This window comes from Piliocolobus tephrosceles, chromosome 13 (genome assembly GCF_002776525.5).
Source record: "Piliocolobus tephrosceles isolate RC106 chromosome 13, ASM277652v3, whole genome shotgun sequence".
NCBI classification, from domain to species: domain Eukaryota; kingdom Metazoa; phylum Chordata; class Mammalia; order Primates; family Cercopithecidae; genus Piliocolobus; species Piliocolobus tephrosceles.
The window spans coordinates 59,675,311-59,692,473 of NC_045446.1; the positions used below are offsets into that span (position 1 = coordinate 59,675,311).

General features: G+C 39.8%; 1 pseudogene across 1 annotated transcript in view; it reads left to right on the forward strand.

Annotated features, from left to right (window-relative positions):
* The window catches only part of LOC111529795, a 99,583-nt pseudogene that overhangs the window by 3,279 nt on the left and 79,141 nt on the right, over positions 1 to 17,163 (forward strand). The window lies entirely within an intron of this gene.

Sequence of the window (17,163 nt, forward strand, 5' to 3'; positions counted from 1 at the left end):
ATAATCGGGAGCATGTTGATGCCAATGGTGAAAAGGGAAGTAGCCTCAGACAAAAACTGGAAGGATGCTTTCTAGGAAATTACTCTGTGATATGTGTAATCATCTCACATAGATAAAGCTTTCCTTATATTACACAGCTTGGAAACTCTCATGGACGGATCCACGAAAGGACCTTCAGGAGCACATTCACGACAATGGAGAAAAGGGAAATATCTTGAGATAAAAACTGGAAAGAAGCTTTCTGTGAATCTGCTTTTTGCCATGTTTATTCATCTCACATAGATGAAGCTTTCTTTACATTACACAGCTTGGAAACTCCCTCGTGGATGGATCAGCGAAAGGATGTTTGGGATCACTTTCAGGTCTATGGTGAAAGAGGAAATATAGTCACATAAAAACTGGAGAGAAGCTTTCTGTAAAACTGCTTGGTGATGTCAGCATTCCAATCAGGGGGTTTTAACTTTCTTCTCATAAGGCATATTTTGAACATCGTTCCTGTAAAACCAAAAGAGTGATATTCAGAGCACATTGAAGACTATGGCAAACAGTGAAATGTCGTCTAATAGAAAACAGAAAAAAGGACTCGAAGAAACTGTTCTCTGTCATGTCCATTCTTTTCACAGGGTTAAAGCTTACTGTACATTTCCCAGTTTGAAAGTCGTACTTTGAGGGTTCTGCGAAAGGATAGTAAGTAGTAACCAGAGGCATGTGTCGAGCAAGGAAATGTCTTCCATCAAAAATTGGAGAGAAGCTTTCTGCATAACTCTTTTGTGATGTTTGTATTCATCTCATAGAGTTAAATCATTGTTTGGATTGAGCAGTTTGAAATCACTGTTTCTGTGGAATCTGAGAAAGGACACTTGGAAACGCTCTTTATAATATCCTGAAAAAGAAATAACCTCAGAGAGAAACCAGAAGGAAGCTTTCTGTGAAATTGCTCTGTAGCACGTGAATTCCGCTCACATACTTAAGCTTCTCTTTTCATTGAGCATTATCATAACACTGTTTTTGTTTAGTCTGAGAAGGGATATTCAGGAGTGGATTGAGACACACTGTGTGAAAGGAAACGACTTCAGATAGAAACCGGAAAAAAGCTTTCTGAGGAGGTGCTATGTGACGTGTGCATTCCACTCACCTTTCTTCTCCTAGAGGATTCCAGAATCCCTTTCGGAGAAAAAGCTACCAAGAGACACTCAAGAGTATAGGGACTGCTCTGGTGAAGAAGGAAATATCCTCACACAAAAAGTGGAAAGAATATTTCTGTGAAACTGCTTTATGTTATATATATTTATTAATCTCGCAGAGTTAAAAACTTTATTTTATTGTGCTGTTTGGAAACATCTTCATGCACGGATCCCTGAAGGGACATTCGAGAGCACATTCAGGCTTACGGTGAAAGAGCAGATATCTTCAGATAAAAACTGGATGAAGCTTTCTGAGAAACTACTTTGTGATGTATGCATTCCCCTAAGGGAGTTATACCACTTTTCTCACCAGGCAGTTTTTGAACACTGTTCTTGTTAAACCGAAAATGTGATATATCGGAGCGCATTGAGGACTATGGCGTATAGTGAAATATGCTGAAATAAAATCGAGGAAGAAGCATTCCAAGAATCTGCCCTCTGATATGTGCATTCACTTCACAGAGTTAATGCTTACTCTATGTTGCTCAGTTTCAAAACTCTGTATTTGAAGAATCTGTCAAGGGATATTTAGTGATGCCCGGAGGCTTATGTGGAGCAAGGAATTGTCTTCCGATGAAACATGCAGTGAATCTTTCTGAGCAACTTCCTTGCGATTTGTGTATTCGTCTCATAGAGTTAAATCATTCGTTGGATTGAGCAGGTTGAAATCACTGTTTTTGCGGCATCTGAGGAAGGACATTTGGGAATGATCCTTAGAATATGGAGAAAGAAATATACTCAGGAGAAATCCAGTAGGAAGATTACTGTGAAACTCCTCTGTGTCGTCTTAGTTACTCTCGCTCCATTAAGCCTCTCTTTTCATTGAGTGGTGTTCTAGCCCTGTGTATGTTTAGTCTGTGATGGGATAGTCGGGAACTTTTTCCAGCTAACGGGGAAAAAGGAAATATGTTCAGACCGAAACTGGAGAGAAGCTTTCCGAGGCACTGCTTTGTGATTTGTGCATTCCACTCACAGTGTTATACCTCTCTTCTCATACAGCGTGGGGGAAACCGTTTTGGAGAAAAGGTACCAAGGGATATTTGGGAACATGTTGATGCCGATGTTGAAAGGGAGTATAGCCTCAGAAAAAAACTGGAAAGAAGCTTTCTAGGAAACTACTGTGTGATATGTGTAATGATCTCACAAGATAAAGCTTTCTTTACATTACGCAGCTCGGGAACTGTAATGGACGGATCCATGAAGGGATCTTCGAGAGCACATTCTGGACTATGGTGAAAAAGGAAATATCTTCAGTTAAAAACTGGAAAGAAGCTTTCTGTGAATTTGCTTTTTGGTATGCTTACTCATCTCAGGTAGATGAAGCTTTCTTTATATTATGCAGCTTGGAAACTCCCTCGTGGATGGATCCACAAAGGTATATTTGGGATCACCTTCGGGTCTATGGTAAAAGAGGAAATACAGTCAGATAAAAACTGGAAGGAAGCTTTCTGAGACACTGCTTGGTGATGTGTGCATTCCACTCAGGGAGTTATAACTTTCTTCTCATAAGGCACAGTTTGAACCCTGCTCCCTTAAAACCAAAAAGTGATAATCGGAGCACATTGAGGACTATGGCAAAAAGTGAAATGACGTTCAATAAGAAACAGAAAGAAGCACTCGAATAAACTTCTTTCTGACATGTCCACTCTTTTCACAGGGTTAATGCTTACTGTACATTTCCCAGTTTGAAAGTCGGTCTTTGAGGTTTCTGCTATGGGATAGTAAGTGGTGACTGGAGGCCTGTGTCTAGCAAGAAAATGTCTTCCATCGAAAATTGGAGAGAAGCTTTCTGGGCAACTCCTTTGTGATGATTGTATTCTCATAGCCTTAAATGATTCTTTGGAATGAGCAGTTTGAAATCACTGTTTCTGTATAATCTGAAAAAGGACATTTGAATGTGCTCCCGAATGTCCCTTTGCAGAACTGTGTGAGATGAATAAATATATCTAACACAAAGCAGTTTCACAGAAGTCTTCTTTCCAGTTTTTTCTCAGGATATTTCCTTCTTCATCATAGTCGTCACTATACACCAGAATATCTCTTGGTAGCTTTTCCTCCAAAAGGGATTCTGGAATCCTCTAGGAGAAGAAAGGTATACTTCTTTGAGTGCAATGCACATGTCACAAAGCAGCTCTTCAAAAAGCTTCTCTCCAGTTTCTATCTGAAGACGTTTCCTTTCTTACTGTAAACTTCAAAGCCCTCCAGAATATCCCTTTGCAGAATCAACAAAAAACAGTGTTATGATACAGCTCAATGAAAAGGGAAGCTTAACTGTGTGGGTGGAATTCACGTGACACAGAGTTGTTTCACAAAAGGCTTCCTTCTGGTTTCTCTCTGAGGTTATTTATTTTCAGGATATTCTAAAGAGAGTTTCCAAATGTCCTTTTCCAGATTATACAGAAACAGTGATTTCAAACTGCTCATTCCAAAGAATCATTTAACGCTATGAGATGAATACAATCATCACAAAAGAGTTGCCCAGAAAGCTTCTCTCCAATTTTCGATGGAGGACATTTTCTTGCTAGACACAGGCCGCTGGTCACTATGTACCATCTCGTAGAAGAAACCTCAAAGACTGACATTCAAACTGGGAAATGTAGAGTAAGCTTTAACCCTGTGAAAAGAATGGACATGTCAGAGAGCAGTTTCTTCGAGTGCTTCTTTCTGTTTTTTAATGAACGACATTTCACTTTTTGCCATAGTCCTCAATGTGCTCCGATTATCACTTTTTGGTTTTAAGGGAGCAGGGTTCAAACTGTGCCTTATGAGAAGAAAGTTATAACTCCCTGAGTGGAATGCACACATCACAAAGCAGTGTCTCAGAAAGCTTCCTTCCAGTTTTTATCTGACTGTAGTTCCTCTTTCACCATAAGCCCAAAGGTGATCACAAATATCCCTTTGCCATTCCATCTAAGAGGGAGTTTCCAAGCTGCATAATATAAAGAAAGCTTCATCTATCTGAGATGAGTAAACATAGCAAATAGCAAATTCACAGAAAGCTTCTTTCCAGTATTTATCTGAAGATATCTCATTTTTCACCGTAGTCTGGAATGTGCTCCAGAAGGTCCCTTCGTGGATCCGTCCATGACAGTTTCTGAGCTGCGTAATGTAAAGAAAGCTTTATCTTGTGAGATCATTACACATATCACACAGTGGTTTCCTAGAAAGCTTCTTTCCAGTTTTTTGTTCTGAGGCTATTTCCCTTTTCACCATCAGCATGACCATGCTCCCGAATATCCCTTGGTACCTGTTTCTCCAAAAGGGTTTCCCCCACGCTGTATGAGAAGAGAGGTATAACACTGTGAGTGGAATGCACACATCACAAAGCAGTTCCTCGGAAAGCTTCTCTCCAGTTTCGGTCTGAACATATTTCCTTTTTCACCGTTAGCTGGAAAAAGCTCCTGAGGATATTTCTTTCTCCATATTCTAAGGATCATTCCCAAATGTCCTTCCTCAGATGCCGCAAAAACAGTGATTTCAACCTGCTCAATCCAATGAATGATTTAACTCTATGAGACGAATACACAAATCACAAGGAAGTTGCTCAGAAAGTTTCACTGCATGTTTCATCGGAAGACAATTCCTCACTCCACATCAGCCTCTGGGCATCACTAAATATCCCTTGACAGATTCTTCATATACAGAGTTTTGAAACTGGGCAACATAGAGTAAGCATTAACTCTGTGAAGTGAATGCACATATCAGAGGGCAGATTCTTGGAATGCTTCTTCCTCGATTTTATTTCAGCATATTTCACTATTCGCCATAGTCCTCAATGCGCTCCGAAATATCACTTTCTCGGTTTCACAAGAACAGTGTTCAAAAACTGCCTTGTGACAAAAGTGGTATAAATCCCTGAGTGGAATGCATACATCACAAAAAAGTTTCTCAGAAAGCTTCTATCCAGTTTTTATCTGAAGATATCTGCTCTTTCTCCATAGGACTGAATGTGCTCTCGAATGTCCCTTCACAGATCCGTGCATGAAAGTGTTTCCAAACAGCACAATAAAAGAAATTTTCTAACTCTGCGAGATTAATAAATATATATAACATAAAGCAGTTTCACAGAAATATTCTTTCCACTTTCTGTGTGAGGATATTTCCTTCTTCACCAGAGCAGGCCCTACACTCTTGAATGTCTCTTGGTAGCTTTTTCTCTGAAAGGGATTCCGGAATCCTCTAGGAGAAGAAAGGTATATTTCTGTGAGTGGAATGCACACGTCACAAAGCAGCTCCTCAGTAAGCTTTTTTCCAGTTTCTATCTGAAGTCATTTCATTTCACACCGTGCATCTCAATCCGCTCCTGAATATCCCTTCTCAGACTAAACAAAAACAGTGTTATGATACTGCTCAATGCAAAGAGAATCTTAACTATGTGAGCGGAACTCAAGTGCTACAGAGCAATTTCACGGAAAGCTTCCTTCTGGTTTCTGTCTGAGGTTATTTCTTTATCAGATTATTCTAAAGAGCGTTTCCAAGTGTCCTTTCTCAGATTCCACAGAAACAGTGATTTCAAACTGTTCAATACAAAGAATGATTGAACTCTTTGAGATGAATACAAACATCACAAAAGAGTTATGCAGAAAGCTTCTCTCCAATTTTCGATGGAAGATATTTCCTTGCTCGACACAGGCTTCTGGTTGCAACATACTATCCGTTCGCAGAATCCTCAAAGACCGATTTTCAAACTGGGAAATGTAGAATAAGCTTTAACTCTGTGAAAAGAATGAACTTGTCAGAGAGCAGTGTCTTCAAGTGCTTCTTTCTGTTTTGTATTAGACGACATTTCACTTTTTGCCTTAGTCTTCAATGTGCTCCGAATATCACTCTTTTGATTTTACAGGAACAGTGTTCAAACTGTGACTTGTGATAAGAAAGATATAACTCCCTGAGTGGAATACACACAACACCAAGCAGTTTCTCAGCAAGCTTTTGTCCAGTTTTTATCTGAATGTATTTCGTATTTCATGGGAGGCCCAAAGTGATCCCAAAAATCCCTTCGCAGATCCATCCACAAGGGAGTTTCCTAGCTGCATAATGTAAAGAAAGCTTCATCTATCTGAGATGACTAAACATAGAAAAAGGAGATTCACAGATAGCTTCTTTCCAGTTTTTATATGAAGATATTTCCTTGTTCAACATAGTTCTGAATGTGCTCCCAAATGTCCTTTCGTAGATCCGTCCATGAGTGTTTCCCACCTGGGTAATATAAAGAAAGCTTTACCTATGTGAGATGATTACACATATCACAGAGCAGTTTCCTAGAAAGTTTCTTTCCAGTTTTTGCCTGAGTCTTTTCCCTTTTCACCTTCAGCATCAACAGGCTCCCAAAAAGCACTTGGTACCTGTTTCTCCAAAGGGGTTTCCCCGACACTGTATGAGAAGAGAGGTGTAACATTGTGACTGGAATGCACACGTCACAAAGCAGTTTCTCTGAAAACTTCTCTCCAGTTTCGGTCTGAACTTATTTCCTTTTTCACCGGTAGCCCCAAAGTGCGTCCGAATATCCCATCACACGCTAAACATACACAGGGCTAGAAAACTGCTGAATGAAAAGGGAGGCTTAACGGAGTGAGAGTAATTAAGATGACACCAAGCAGTTTCAGAGAAACCTTCCTACTGGATTTTTCCTAAGAATATTTCTTTCTCCACATTGTAAGGATCATTCCCAAAAGTCCTTCCTCAGATTCCACAAAAACAGTGATTTCAAGCTCCAAAATCCAAAGAACGGTTTAACTCTACGAGACGAATATACACATTACAAAGCAGTTGCTCAGAGCTTTTCTCCACAGGTTTCATTGGAAGACGTTTCCTTGCTCAACACAAGCCTCTGGGCATCACTAAATATCCCTTCACAGATACTTCAAAGATAGAGTTTCGAAACTGGGCAACATAGAGTAAGCATTAACTCTGTGAATGGATGCACATATCAGAGAGCAGATTCTTGGAACGCTTCTTCCTCGATTTTATTTCAGTATATTTCACTACCCGCCAGAGTCCTAAATGCGTTCTGAAATATCACTTTTTCAGTTTCAGAAGAACAGTGTTCAAACACAGCCTTGTAATAAAAGAGATATAACTCTCTGAGTGGAATGCATACATCACAAAGTAGTTTCTCAGAAAGTTTCGATAAAGTTTTTATCTGAAGATATCTCCTCTTTCACCGTAGGCCAGAATGTGCTCCCAAATGTCCCTCTGCAGATATGTGCATGACGAAGTTCCCAAGCTGCATAATATAATTAAAGTTTTAAATATGTGAGATGAATAAATACATCTAACACAAGGAAGGTTCCCAGAAATCTTCTTTCCAGTTTTTATCTGAAGATATTTTCTTTTTCACCAGAGTCATCACTATACTACTGAATATCTCTTGGTAGCTTTTTCTCCAAAAGGGATTCCAGAATCCTCTAGGAGAAGAAACGTGTATTTTTGTGAGTGGGATGCACACGTCACAGAGCAGCTCCTCAGAAAGCTTCTCTCCAGTCTCTATCTGAAGACGTTTCCTTTCTCACGATAAGCCTCAAAACCATCCAGCATATCCCTTCACAGGCTAAACAAAGACAGTGTTATGATACAGCTCAATGAAAAGGGAAATTTAACTGTGTGAGCGGAATTCACGTGACACAGAGCAGTTTCACAAAAAGCTTCCTTCTGGTTTCTCTCTGAAGTTATTTCTTTTTCAGGATGTTCTTTTTTTTATTATTATTTTTTTTATTATACTTTAAGTTCTAGGGTACATGTGCATAACGTGCAGGTTTGTTACATAAGTATACATGTGCCATGTTGGTGTACTGCACCCATCTACTCGTCAGCTCCCATCAATTCATCATTTATATCAGGTATAACTCCCCAATGCAATCCCTCCCCCCTCCCCCCTCCCCATGATAGGCCCCAGTGTGTGATGTTCCCCTTCCCAAGTCCAAGTGAGCTCATTGTTCAGTTCCCACCTATGAGTGAGAACATGCGGTGTTTGGTTTTCTCTTCTTGTGATAGTTTGCTAAGAATGATGGTTTCCAGCTGCATCCATGTCCATACAAAGGACGCAAACTCATCCTTTTTGATGGCTGCATAGTATTCCATGGTGTATATGTGCCACATTTTCTTAATCCAGTCTGTCACTGATGGACATTTGGGTTGATTCCAAGTCTTTGCTATTGTGAATAGTGCCACAATAAACATACGTGTGCATGTGTCTTTGTAGTAGCATAATTTATAATCCTTTGGGTATATACCCAGTAGTGGGATGGCTGGGTCATATGGTACATCTAGTTCCAGATCCTTGAGGAATCGCCATACTGTTTTCCATAGTGGTTGAACCAGTTTACAATCCCACCAACAGTGTAAAAGTGTTCCTATTTCTCCACATCCTCTCCAACACCTGTTGTTTCCTGATTTTTTAATGATTGCCATTCTAACTGGTGTGAGATGGTATCTCATTGTGGTTTTGATTTGCATTTCTCTGATGGCCAGTGATGATGAGCATTTTTTCATGTGTCTGTTGGCTGTATGAATGTCTTCTTTTGAGAAATGTCTGTTCATATCCTTTCCCCACTTTTTGATGGGGTTGTTTGTTTTTTTCTTGTATATTTGTTTGAGTTCTTTGTAGATTCTGGAAATTAGCCCTTTGTCAGATGAGTAGATTGCAAAACTTTTCTCCCATTCTGTAGGTTGCCTGTTCACTCTGATGGTAGTTTCTTTTGCTGTGCAGAAGCTCTTTAGTTTAATGAGATCCCATTTGTCAATTTTGGCTTTTGCTGCCGTTGCTTTTGGTGTTTTAGACATGAAGTCCTTGCCCATGCCTATGTCCTGAATGGTACTACCTAGATTTTCTTCTAGGGTTTTTATGGTATTAGGTCTAACATTTAAGTCTCTAATCCATCTTGAATTAATCTTCGTATAAGGAGTAAGGAAAGGATCCAGTTTCAGCTTTCTACTTATGGCTAGCCAATTTTCCCAGCACCATTTATTAAATAGGGAATCCTTTCCCCATTTCTTGTTTCTCTCAGGTTTGTCAAAGATCAGATGGTTGTAGATGTGTGGCATTATTTCTTAGGGCTCCGTTCTGTTCCATTGGTCTATATCTCTGTTTTGGTACCAGTACCATGCTGTTTTGGTTACTGTAGCCTTGTAGTATAGTTTGAAGTCAGGTAGCGTGACGCCTCCGGCTTTGTCCTTTTGACTTAGGATTGTCTTGGCATTGCGGACTCTTTTTTGGTTCCATATGAACTTTAAAGCAGTTTTTTTCCAATTCGGTGAAGAAACTCATTGGTAGCTTGATGGGGATGGCATTGAATCTATAAATAACCTTGGGCAGTATGGCCATTTTCACAATATTGATTCTTCCTATCCATGAGCATGGTATGTTCTTCCATTTGTTTGTGTCCTCTTTGATTTCACTGAGCAGTGGTTTGTAGTTCTCCTTGAAGAGGTCCTTTACATCCCTTGTAAGTTGGATTCCTAGGTATTTTATTCTCTTTGAAGCAATTGTGAATGGAAGTTCATTCCTGATTTGGCTCTCTGCTTGTCTGTTACTGGTGTATAAGAATGCTTGTGATTTTTGCACATTAATTTTTTATCCTGAGACTTTGCTGAAGTTGCTTATCAGCTTAAGAAGATTTTGGGCTGAGACGATGGGGTTTTCTAAATACACAATCATGTCATCTGCAAACAGGGACAATTTGACTTCTTCTTTTCCTAACTGAATACCCTTGATTTCTTTCTCTTGCCTGATTGCCCTAGCCAGAACTTCCAACACTATGTTGAATAGGAGTGGTGAGAGAGGGCATCCCTGTCTTGTGCCAGTTTTCAAAGGGAATGCTTCCAGTTTTTGCCCATTCAGTATGATATTGGCTGTGGGTTTTTCATAAATAGCTCTTATTATTTTGAGGTACGTTCTATCAATACAGAATTTATTGAGCGTTTTTAGCATGAAGGGCTGTTGAATTTTGTCAAAAGCCTTTTCTGCATCTATTGAGATAATCATGTGGTTCTTGTCTTTGGTTCTGTTGATATGCTGGATTATGTTTATTGATTTGCGAATGTTGAACCAGCCTTGCATCCCAGGGATGAAGCCCACTTGATCATGGTGGATAAGCTTTTTGATGTGCTGCTGAATCCGGTTTGCCAGTATTTTATTGAGGATTTTTGCATCGATGTTCATCAGGGAAAAGAGCGTTTCCAAATGTCCTTTCTCAGATTCCACAGAACCAGTGATTCCAAACTACTCAATCAAAAGAATGATTTAACTCTATGGGATCAATTCAAACATCAAAAAAGCGTTGCACAGAAAGCTTCTCTTCGATTTTCGATGGACGACATTTCCTTGCCTCACAAAGGCCTCCAGTCACCACTTACTATCCCTTCGCAGAAGCCTCAAAGACCGACTTGCAAACTGGGAAATGTAGAGTAAGCTTTAACCCTGTGAAAAGAAGGGACATGTCAGAGAGCACTTTCTTCGAGGGCTTCTTTCTGTTTCCTATTTGACGCCTTTTCACTTTTGCCATAGTCTTCAAAGTGCTACAAACATCACTCTTTTGGTTTCCCTGGAACAGTGTTCAAACTGTGCCTTATGAGAATAAAGTTATAACTCCCTGATTGGAATGCACACATCAGCAAGGAGTTTCTCAGAAAGCTGCCCTCCACTTTTTATCAGAATATATTTGTTATTTCACCATAGGCCCAAATGTGAACCCAGATATCCCTTCGCGCATCCATGCACGAGGGAGTTTCCAAGCTGCGTAATGGAAAGAATGCTTCATCTCTGTGACATGAATAAACATAGCAAAAAGCAGATTCACAGAAATCTTCTTTCCAGTTTTTATATGAAGATATTTCCTTTTTCACCATAGTTCTGAATGTGCTCTCAAAGGTCACTTCGTAGATCCGTCCATGACAGTTTCCAAGCTGCGTAATGTAAAGAAAGCTTTATCAATGTGAGGTGATTACACATATCACGGAGTTGTTTCATAAAAAGCTAATTTCCAGTTTCTGTCTCAGGCAATTTCCCTGTTCACCATCGGTATCAACATGCTCCAGAATATCACTTGATACCTGTTTCTCCAAAAGGGATTCCTCAAAGCTGTATGAGAAGAGAGGTATAAAACTGTGACTCGAATGCATGTGTCACAAAGCAGTTTCTCAGAAAGCTTCTCCTCAGTTTCGATCTGACCATACTTCCTTTTCAACGTTAGCCTCAATGTACTTCTGAATATCCCATCACACGCTAAACATACACAGGGCTAGAAAACTGTTCAATGTAAAGGGAGGCTTATCTGTGTGAGAGCAATTAAGATGACAAAGAACAGTTTCACGGAAAACTTCCTTCTGGATATTACCTGAGGATATTTCTTTCTCCATATTCTAAGGATCGTTCTCAAATGTCCTCCCTCAGATTCCACAAAAACAGTGATTTCAAGCTGTGAAATCCAAAGAACAGTTTAACTCTATGAGACGAATATACACATCACAAAGCAGTTGCTCAGAACGTTCCTCTACAGGTTTAATCAGAAGACGTTTCCTCACTCACCGCAGGCCTCCAGGCATCACTAAATATCCCTTCACAGAATCTTCATAGACAGAGTTTCGAAACTGAGCAACATAGAGTAAGCATTAACTCTGTGAAGTGAATGCACATATCACCGTTAGCCTCAAAGTGCTCCTGAATATCCCATCATGGGCTAAACATACAAAGGGCTAGAGAACTGCTCAATAAAAAAGAGAGGCTTATCTGAGTGAGAGGAATTAAGACGACACAGAGCAGTTTCACAGAAAGCTTCCTTCTGGATTTTACCTGAGGATATTTCCTTCTCTGTATTATAAGGGTTGATCACAAATGTCCTTCCTCAGATTCTTCAAAAACAGTGATTTCACATTGCTGAATCCAAAGAATGCTTTAACTCTAGGAGACGAATACACACATTGCAAAGCAGTTGCTCAGAACGATTCTCTGCAGGTTTCAAAGGAAGACGTTTCCCCACTCACCACAAGCCTCTGGGCGTCACTAAATATCCCTTCACAGATTCTTCAAAGAGAGTTTCAAAACTGGGCAACATAGAGTAAGCATTAACTCCGTGAAGTGAATGCACATATCAGAGAGCTAATCCTTGGAACACTTCTTCCTCCATTTTATTTCATTATGTTTGACTATTCGCCATAGTCCTCAATGCATTCTGAAATATCCCTTTTTTGGTTTCACAGGAAAAGTATACAAACACTTGCTTGTGGGAAAAAAGGTAAAACTCCCTGAGTGAAATGCATACATCACAAAGTAGTTTCTCAGAAAGATTCTATCCAGTTTTTATCTGAAGATATCTCCTCTTTCATTGTAGGCCTGAATGTGCTCCCGAACGTCCCTTTGCGGATCTGTGCATGATGGAGTTTCCAAACTGCATAAAATAATTAAGGTTTTAACTATGCGAGATGAATAAATATTTCTAACACAAAGCAGTTTCACAGAAATCTTCTTTCCGATTTTTGTCTGAGGATATTTCCTTTTCATCCATAGCCTTCCCTATACCCCTGAAGGTCTGTTTTGTAGCTTTTTCTCAAAAAGAGATTCCAGAATCCTCTAGGAAAGGAAAAGTATATTTCCCTTAGTAGAATGCACACGTCACAAAGCAGCCCCTGAGAAAGCTTCTCTCCAGTCTCTATCTGAAGATGTTTCGTTTTTTCCCATAAGCCTCAAAGCCCTCCAGAATATCCCTTCCAAGACTAAACAAAAACAGTGTTATGATACAGGTCAACGAAAAGAGAAGCTTAAGTCTATCAGCGGAATTCACGTGACACAGAGCAGTTTCACAGAAAGCTTCCTCCAGGTTTCTTTCTGAGGTTATTTCTCTTTCAGGATATTCTAAAGAGTGTTTCCAAATGTCCTTTCACAGACTCCACAGAAACAGCGATTTCAAACTGCTCAACCCAAAGAATGATTTAACTCTATGAGATCAATTCAAACATCACAAAAGAGTTGCACAGAAACCTTCCCTCCCATTTTTGATGGAAGATATTTCCTTGCCTCACACAGGCCTCCAGTCTCCAATTACTATCCCTTTGCAGAACCCTCAAAGACCAACTTTCAAAATGGGAAATGTAGACAAAGCTTTAACCCTGTGAAAAGAATGGACATGTCAGAGATCAGTTTCTTCGAGTAATTCTTTCTGTTTTTTATTGGACGACATTGCACTTTTAGCCATAGTCTTCAATGTGCTCTGAATATCACTCATTTGGTTTTACAGGAACAGTGTTCAAACTGTGCCATATGAGAAGAAAGTGAAAAACTCCCTGAGTGGAATGCACACATCACCAAGCAGTTTCTCAGAAAGCTTCTCTCCAGTTTTTATCTGAATATATTTCCCATTTCATCATGGGACCGAATGTGATCCCAAATATCCACTCACGGATCCATCCATGAGGGAGTTTCCAAGCTGTGTAATGTAAAGAAAGCTTCATCTATGTGAGATGAATAAATATAGCAAAAAGCAGATCCACAGAAAGCTTATTTCCAGTTTTTTCTGAAGATATTTCTTTTTTCACCATCGTCCAGAATGTGCTCCCAAAAGTCCCTTTGAGGATCCGTCCATGAGCGTTCCCAAGCTGCGTAACGTAAAGAATGCTTTACCTCTGTGAGAGAATCACACATATCACAGAGTAGTTTCCTAGAAAGCTTCTTTTCAGTTTTTGTCTGAGGCTATTTCCCTTGTCACCATCAGCATCAACATGCTCCTGAATATAACTTGGTACCTGTTTCTCCAAAAGGGTTTCCCCGAAGTTGTATGAGAAGAGAGGTATAGCAATGTAACTGGAATGCACACGTCACAGAGGAGTTCCTCAGAAAGCTTCTTTCAACTTTCGGTCTGAACATAATTCCTTTATCACCGATAGCCTCAAAGTGCACCACAATATCCCATCACACACTAAACATACACAGGGGTAGAAAACTGCTCAATGAAAAGAGAGGCTTACCTGAGTGAGAGGAATTAAGATGACACAGAGTAGTTTCACAGAAATCTTCCTTCTGGATTTTACCTGAGGATATTTATTTCTCCATATTCTAAAGATCGTTCCCAAATGTCCTTCCTCAGATTCCACAAAAACAGTAATTTCAAGCTGCTCAATCCAAAGAATTGTTTAACTCTAGGAGACGAATACACACATCGCAAAGTAGTTGCTCAGAACCTTTCTGTGCAGGTTTCATCAGAAGACGTTTCTTCGCTCAAAACAAGGTTCCGGGCTTAACTAATTATCCCTTCACAGATTCTTCAAAGACAGAGTTTCGAAACTGGGCTACATAGAGTAAGCATTAACTCTGTGTAGGGAATGCACATATCAGAGAGCAGATTCTTCGAACACTTCTTCCTCAATTTTATTTCAGTATAGTTCACTATTCGCCATAGTTCCCAATTTGCCTGGAATATCACTTTTTCAGTTTCACGGGAACAGTGTTCTAAAACTGCATTCTGAGAAAAGAGGTATACGTCCCTGAGTGGAATGCATACACCACAAAGTAGTTTCTCAGAAAGATTCTATCCAGTTTTTATCTGAAGATATCTCCTCTTTCACCGTAGGCCTGAATGTGCTCCCGAATGTCCCTTCGTGGATCAGTTCATGACGGAGTTTCTAAACTGCGTTATATAAGAAAAGTTTTAACTATGCGAGAAGAATAAGTATATCTACCACAATGGAGTTTCACAGAAATCTTCTTTCCAGTTTTTGTCTGAGGATATTTCCTTTTTCGCCAATCCGTCACTATACTCCCAAATGTCTCTTGGTAACTTGTTCTCCAAAAGGAATTCCGAAATCCTCCATGATATGAAAGGTATATTTCTGTGAGTGGAATGCATATTCACAGGGAGCTCCATAGAATGCTTCTCTCGAGTTTCTGTCTAAAGATGTTTCCTTTCTCACCGGAACCCTCGAAGTGCTCCAGAATATCCCTTCGCAGACTAAACAAAAAGAGTTTTATGATACTGATCAATAAAAAGAGAAGCTTAATTGTGTGAGTGGAATTCTCGTGACACAGAGTAGTTTAACAGAAAGCTTCCTTCTGGATTCTCTCTGATATTATTTGTTTTTCAGGGTATTCTAAAGGGCGTTTCCAAAAGTTCTTTCTCAGATTCCAAAGAAGCAGTGATTTCACACTGCTCAATCCAAAGAATGATTTAACTCTATGAGATGAATGCAAACATTCCAAAAGAGTTGCCCAGAAAGCTTCTCTCCAATTTTCGATGCAAGATATTTCCTTGCCTCCCTCAGTTCTCCAGTTACCACTTACAATCCCTTTGTAGAACCCTCAAACACAGAATTTCAAACTGGGAAATGTAGAGTAAACTTTAACCCTGCGAAAAGAATGGACATGTCAGAGAGCAGTTTCTTCAAGTGCCGCTTTCTGTTTTTTATTGGATATCATTTCATTTTTTGCCATAGTCTTCGAAGAGCTCCGAATATCCGTCTTTTGGTTTAACAGGAACAGTGTTCAAACTGTGTCTCATGAGAAGAAAGTTATAACGCCCTGATTAGAATGCACACGACACCAAGCAGTTTCTCAGAAAGCTTCTCTCCAGTTTTTATCTGACTGTATTTCCTCTTTCACCATAGGCCCAAAAGAGATCCCAAATATCCCTTCGTGGATCCATCCAAGAGGGAGATTCCAAGCTGCGTAATGTAAAGAAAGCTTCAACTTTGTGAGATGAATAAACATAGCAAAAAGCAGATTCACAGAAAGCTTCTTTCCAGTTTTTATTGGAAGATATTTCGTTTTTCACCATAGTCCAGAATGTGCTCCCGAAGGTCCCTTCATGGATCCATCCATGACAGTTTCCCAGCTGCGTAATGTAAAGAAAGCTTTATCTATATGAGATGATTACACATATCACAGAGGAGTTTCCTAGAAGATTTTTTTCCAGTTATTGTCTGAGGCTATTTCCCTTTTCACCATCGGCATCAACATGCTCCTGAATATCACTTGGTAACTGTTTCTGCAAAAGTGTTTCCCCGACACTGTATGAGAAGAGAAGTATAACACTGTGACTGGAATGCACAGGTCACAAACACTTCCTCAGAAAGTTTCTCTCCAGTTTCGGTCTGATTATATTTCCTTTTTCACCGTAAGCCTCAAAGTCCTCCTGAGTATCCCATCACACACTAAACATACACAGGGTTAGATAACTGCTCAATGAAAAGAGAGGCTTAACTGAGTGAGAGGAATTAAGACGACACCAAGGAGTTTCACAGAAAGCTTCCTTCTGGATTTTACCTGAGGATATTTCTTTCTCCATATTCTAAGGATCGTTCCCAAATGTCCTTCCTCAGATTCCACAAAAACAGTGATTTCAAGCTGCTCAATCCAAAGAATGGTTTAATTCTAGGAGACGAACACACATATAACAAAGCAGTTGCTCAGAACGTTTCTCTGCAGGTTTCATCGGAAGACGTTTACTCGCTCCCCACAAGCCTCCAGGCATCACTAAAGATCTCTTCACAGATTGTTCAAAGACAGAGTTTCGAAACTGAGCCAAATAGAGTAAGCATTAACTGTGTGAAGTGAATGCACATATCAGAGAGCAGATTCCTGGAACGCTTCTTCCTCGATTTTATTTCAGTATATATCACTATTCGCCATAGTCCTCAATGTGCCCCGAATATCACTTTTTCTGTTTCACAGGAAGAGTGTTCCAACACTGCCTTGTGAGAAAAGAGGTATAAGTCCTTGAGTGGAATGCATACACTACAAAGTGGTTTCTCAGAAAGATTCTATCCAGTTTTTATGTGAAAATGTCTCCTCTTTTGCCCATAGGCCTGAATGTGCTCCCGAATGTCCCTTTGTGGATCCGTTCAGGACGGAGTTTCCAAACTGCGTAATATAAGAAAAGTTTTAACTATGCGAGATGAATAAGTATATTTAACACAAAGCAGTTTCACAGAAATCTTTTTCCAGTTGTTGTGCGAAGATATTTCCTTTTTCAACATATCTGTCGCTGTACTCCCG